This window comes from Pogona vitticeps, chromosome 9 (genome assembly GCF_051106095.1).
Source record: "Pogona vitticeps strain Pit_001003342236 chromosome 9, PviZW2.1, whole genome shotgun sequence".
Lineage (NCBI taxonomy): Eukaryota > Metazoa > Chordata > Lepidosauria > Squamata > Agamidae > Pogona > Pogona vitticeps.
This window is the reverse complement of record NC_135791.1, coordinates 10,774,767-10,780,766: the sequence shown is the minus strand read 5'-3', so window position 1 is coordinate 10,780,766 and position 6,000 is coordinate 10,774,767. Positions and strand designations below refer to the sequence as shown.

General features: G+C 39.6%; 1 protein-coding gene across 1 annotated transcript in view; it reads left to right on the top strand.

The window, feature by feature from the left end:
• Nucleotides 1–318: 318 nt before the first annotated feature.
• The window catches only part of TMEM200B (transmembrane protein 200B), a 49,915-nt gene continuing 44,233 nt past the window's right edge, over nucleotides 319–6,000 (top strand). The window contains exon 1 of the mRNA XM_078380182.1: nucleotides 319–600. The gene's annotated coding sequence lies outside the window, so the exon portion shown is untranslated. The remainder of the gene's footprint in view (nucleotides 601–6,000) is intronic.

The following is a 6,000-nucleotide window of genomic DNA, read 5'->3' as shown; positions in this document are numbered from 1 at the left end:
ACAAAGTGGTGCATATTATGTGTGAGATCCTCTTGCTGTTGAAATTGCCTCCTTCTGCAACTGAAGATGTGGGAAGACCTGCAAATCGATCGCTTCTGGCCCAACGCAGGGGCTTGAAGCCAAGTGCGGCCTATTTAAAACAATTGTGGCTCCAATTTATATTCATATCTAGTGAAAGTTGGAAAACCGTTGACACAGTTCAGGAGGGGGGAAAAGTTTTGGAATCCTTTGACTTCTGCAGAGTGTATACTTAGGACTCTGCATCTCAATCAGCTCCCTCCCCCTCCTTTGAAGAAATGCTGGTGGTCCTCCTCCCCCACAACAGAAGTATGCAGAAGGAAGACTGACTCAAATGGTAGAGGGAGGGGATTTTAAGGGGCCATGATGCCTTTTATAAATGCAACACTGGAAAAACCTTTCTCAGTGCAAAATGTTCTGGTTAATTTAATTTAAGTTGTTCTGGTTAGAAGTCCAGTGCCTGGCAGACATAAACGAAGGGAAGGAAGCTTTCCCCAACTCCATTGGTGTGGGGAGCATATGAAGGCAGGCAGCCAGTGAAAGAAAGAAAGAAAGAAATGGAAAGCATGTGTCCCATGCTAGGTAATGTTTTTTTATTAGGATAATCAACATGTTTCAAATGTATGCAAGCACTTGAGTTCTACCGAATTCTGTAACCAGCTAGATGGTACGCAAATTAGGGGAAGGCATTTTGTTGTTGTTGTTGTTGTTGTTGTTGTTGTTGTTGTTGTTGTTGTTGTTGTTGTTGTTGTTGTTGTTGTTGTTGTTGTTATGTGCTGCCAAGTCATTTCCAACTCATGGGATCTCTATGAATGAATGACTATCAAACAATCTTATCACTGTATTCTCGAAGGTTTTCATGGCCAGGATCCGATGGCTGTTTTAGGTTTTTCGGGCTGTTTGGCCGTGTTCTGAAGGTTTTTCTTCCGAACGTTGTGCCAGTCTCTGTGGCTTGCATCTGCATGTCTGCAGATGCCGGCCACCGAGACTGGAAAAACATTAGGGAGAAAAACCTCCAGAACATGGCCAAACAGCTGGAAAAACCTACAACAACCCATCTTATCACTGCTCATGTCTTGAAAACTCGTCTGTATTCTCGTTGACTGAGTCAATACATATTATGTTGGCTTTTCTCTTTTCCTTTTGCTGTCAACTTTCCCCAGCATTATTGTCTTTTCCCATGCAACGTATCTTCTCACAATGTGCCCAAAATATGATGATCTCAGTTTCATCATGTTTGCTTCTAGGGAGAATCCAGACTGGGATTGATCTAGGATCTTTCTGGTAGTCCACAAAGTTCTTCTCCAGCACTAAAATTTGAATGAATATGTTTTCCCCTCTCAGTTTTCTTCACTATCCAGCTTTCACACCCATATATAGCAATTGGGAATATTACAGTATAGATGGTTTTATTCTTGGTTTCTAGTTAACACACCCTTACTTTTAAAAGTGTTTTTTCCTAGTTCATTCATAGTTGCCTTTCCAAGTCTTAATCTTCTGGTTTCTTGGCTGCAGTCTCCATTTGGATTGATGATTGAAATCAGACAATGTTGGTTTCTTCACTATCAGCATTAAAGTTATGTAATTCTTTTGTGGTCATCATTTTTGTGTTCATTATATTCGGTTGTATTCCTGCCTTTGCACTTTTTTCTTTGATTTTATTCAGTAGTTCTTTCAAATTATTGTTGCTTTCTCCCAGTGACACACTGTTGTCCTCTTATCTTAAATTCCTGACATTACAGATACAAAGATAAAATATACCCTTTGCCAATGGGTATATTCTGTCTCTCCACATATTGTCTAACAGTAGCCTCTTGCTCAGAGCATAAGTTGCGCATCAGGAAAAATGAGATGCTGGCACACACTATTTTATCTGAGAACAAATCATAGCTTTTCCTGATCCATACAACCAAAGGATTTGCTGAAATCTATAAAGTGTAGAATGACTTTTTTTCCTGAAATTCTTTTGTGCACTGAAGTAGCCAACATATATTTGTGGTATGATTCCCTAGTGCCTCTTCCTTTCCTGAACCGAGGTTGAACCTCAAGCATTTCTTATTCTGTAAATGGCAAAATGTATTTTTATTTTATTTTTTTGCAAACTCTTGTCACTTGTTTGGAAAATAAATGCAATGGTCTGGTAGTTACTTCACTCTTCAGCATCTCCTTTCCTGGTTATTGGAAGGTATTTCAGTGTTTCCAATCTGTGGGCCATTATTTATTTTTCATAGTTGTTGACATAATCTTTTTAAGATTATGACAGATTTAGTTTCTGAAGCTTGAAGTAGTTCTATTATTATCCTATTTACTCTTTGTGATATATTTCTTCCAATTGCTTTGAAACCAGCCTTCACTCCACGATCTGAAACTACAAATTCTTAACCAACGTTATACTGATCTCTGGTTCACCCATGAAGTTAAGAAAGCAACTTCTTGGAGGGGCTTCATTAGACATGGTGACCACCTTGACAGTCACTTCTGTGGCATGTTAATTATGCTTGCAATCTCAAATAGGAACATTAAGTGTTTGCCTTTGATCAACTGTCTTTGTAGGTCTAATAAACAAGACAGCCTTGATTAATGTGATGCCCTATGAATATTTTGGACTTCAGGCTAATATTAGTGTTCTAATAAAAAAAGGGGGGGGAGTCCCCACAAGACTGAAGTCTCTCCTGCTCACAGCTGCTTAATTGTTTCCCACTAGAGTAAACCCATTGAATCAGTGGACTTTACTCACATATGTGTTGACTCACTATTTAGCAGTTGATTTATAGGTTTTCTTTTGCTGGGATGAGCCTAAATGTTTACTAGTCCTAAATGTTTACTTATAAAGAAATCTTGTGAAGAAAACTGTGACTTACTTGTTAGTAAAACTGTATACAGTGCCTTTCAGGCAACAAGGCTGATGCATTAAAATATTTAAATTTTAATGAACGGACAACCGGGGCAACATGGTTACTTCTGTATTCGAATTCTAATTGATGAGTAAACGGGTAAATTTCCTGGATCCAAAGCTTAATCAGAGGCTCTCCTGTATCTTCTCTTTCTGTCTAATGGCAGAAAAAGATGATAAGCAACAGCTTCATATTTAGGTGATAATAAAACATTATAATGCCGGAGATATATTATTCACAGCTGCCATGCCTAGGCATTCAACATGCAAATGAAGTTGGTGAATGAACTTTATCCCCTGATGGCTAGCTGCCAAACAAAAAAAATGATAATTTGTTGCTTGCAAAGTTATGCAACAATACAGGAAGATAACCAGATGTCATTTATTTCTTAAGGCAATTCTAGTTCTAACTGTGAAGTTATCTTGCCTGTTTTTGCCCTAAATAGCATATCTTTTTCTCCAGGTTTACAAGAACATGAACAACAGTGGAATGGTTGTGTATTAATCATTAATTAATAATAATCATGTTTCTTTAACACTAATCACTTTAATTATTATTATTTTTTAGCTTTTCAAGTCTATTTATACCAAATTTAGCCAGCCAGATTCCTGGCACAGTAGCTTGGGTGAGAAATGAAGAGCAGTCCCTTTCAAATATCTTTCTTTAATTGCAATTCTACTTGAGGGTAGATGCTGACAATGTTATAAGCTTACATGTGATTATGTTGCTGCTATTTATATCCACCACCACCCCATGGTACATCTTGCCAAAGTTTTGTATCAGAGGATCACCATAGCTGGAAGCAGTAAGAAGAGAAAATATTCAAACATATTTAAAGTGCTTATTTCAACCTTGGCAATTTAGCTTAATCAGAAAGAACAGCGTAAATAAACCAGAAATCCTTTTATGGTGTCTGCCAGAAAATACATATTTAGGCTATGATTCAAAGAGACAGGAACAGAGAGACAGTACTTTACTACGCTATGCTTAGGGTCGGCGTGGTGTAGCATCTGGAAGAGGGGTGGGGAACCTCTGGCCTCCCAGATTTCATAAGCTACTACCTTCGTCATCTCTGACAATTGGTTGGGGATGATGGGACCTGGAGTCCAACTTCATTTGGCAATACACCTTTTCCCTGTAATTTCTTAAGAATGTCAGATTGAGTCCAGGGAGGAATCAAGTTTTTAAGAGCCAAAAGATAAGAGCCATGACTTCCACTTCCTGAGAGGGCAAGAGACACAAGAACAGAGGGAAAGAAGTGGCAACTCCAGGCCAGGCTGAAGGGTTACTTGGCTAGCTCAGCGGTCTTCCCTCCCACAATGGCCAAGAAGCTCCAAAAGAGAACAGAAGACTCATCTTTTCCCTGTTGTTATTTGTACCAATGAGAAGAATGTTGCCAACTAGTTTTCCTTCTTCTGGCAGGTCCCATTTGTTTTCAACAGCTTTCTGGCAAGAATAAATATTAGCGAAGAAAAGATTCTGCATCGTTACTGCCTGTAACCCTACTGGTGTGCTGCTCTCAGATCCACATCTGCGGAGTGGGCAGGAGATGGTGGCAACCACCCGGGTGAAAAATTATCACTACCACCATCACTATTGGGCCTGTTCCCGAAGACTGAAGTCAGGTTCTCCTATGATATAAAAAAATCTAGCCAGATTCAATTTCAGCCAGAACTAACTCAGCTCATAAACCTACAAGCTTCTTTAATAGAATAATGTAAATAATAATGTTAATAAGTAGAGGTAAATATTTTCAGATTATCTACAGAGTATGATACATATATTCAAATAATATAAACAAACACACTTGAAAAGAATGGAAATAATAAATAAAAACTCCACAAACATCAGATAATATAAACTTTTCAAAAAGCTGAAGTTCAGGAGATCAGCATGAATCAATTAAGATCTTTCAATTCCGTAATGTAAAGCACTAATTAGAATTTGATCCATCCAAGGAAAGATTTTTGCTCTTAAAACATATTTTCAGTTTGATCCCTGCCTTTCTTCTTGTTTCCTTCTCAGGTCCTCACATTTCTCCCTAACTCAGTTTTGCAAAGTTCACTTTCCAAGTCTTGCGTTCATCTAACCTTGCAAAAAGGTTTGAGGGATCACAGACCTTCCATAGATACAGAAGTGACCCATTCCGCCTGTTCCTCAGTGTTGTTGTTGTTTAGTCGTTTAGTTGTGTCTGACTCTTCGTGACCCCATGGATCAGAGCACGCCAGGCCCTCCTGTCTTCCACTGCCTCCCGGAGTTGGGTCAAATTCATGTTGGTCCCTTCCATGACACTGTCCAACCATCTCGTCCTCTGTCGTCCCCTTCTCCTCTTGCCTTCACACTTTCCTAACATCAGCATCTTTTCTAGGGAGTCTTCTCTTCTCATGAGATGGCCAAAGTATTGGAGCCTCAGCTTCAGGATCTGTCCTTCCAGGGAGCACTCAGGGTTGATTTCCTTCAGAGCGGATAGGTTTGTTCTCCTTGCAGTCCAGGAGACTCTCAAGAGCCTCCTCCAGCACCACAATTCAAAGGCATCAATTCTTCGGCAGTCAGCCTTCTTTATGGTCCAGCTCCCACTTCCGTACATCACTACAGGAAAAACCATAGCTTTGACTATTTGGACTTTGGTTGGCAAGGTGATGTCTCTGCTTTTTAAAATGCAATCGAGGTTTGTGGAAGTCAAATTTCATTTTGATCCCAGAGTTGCACAAGCACCAAAGGGGCTTAAAGCAGATGTTGAAGGCACCGTGACGGCAAAGGAGTGCTCCTAGCTGGTCACACGTAGGCACAGCAAAAAATCTAGAAATATGGATGGGAGAGTGGAGAGGTGAACCATATGTAACTACTGTGTTTCCCCAAAAATAAGACAGGGTCTTATACAGTATTAAGTTTTGCTCCAAAAAAAGCAAAAAACACATTAGGGCTTCTTTTCAGGTGATGTTTTTTCCCCCATGTACAACAATCTACATTTATTCAAATACAGTCATGTCATCTTCTGGTTGCTGCACAAGGGTGGAGGGCAGGGTTTCACTGAACTGGGGCTTATTTTTGGGGTATGGCTTATATTACAAGCATCCTGGAAAATCAT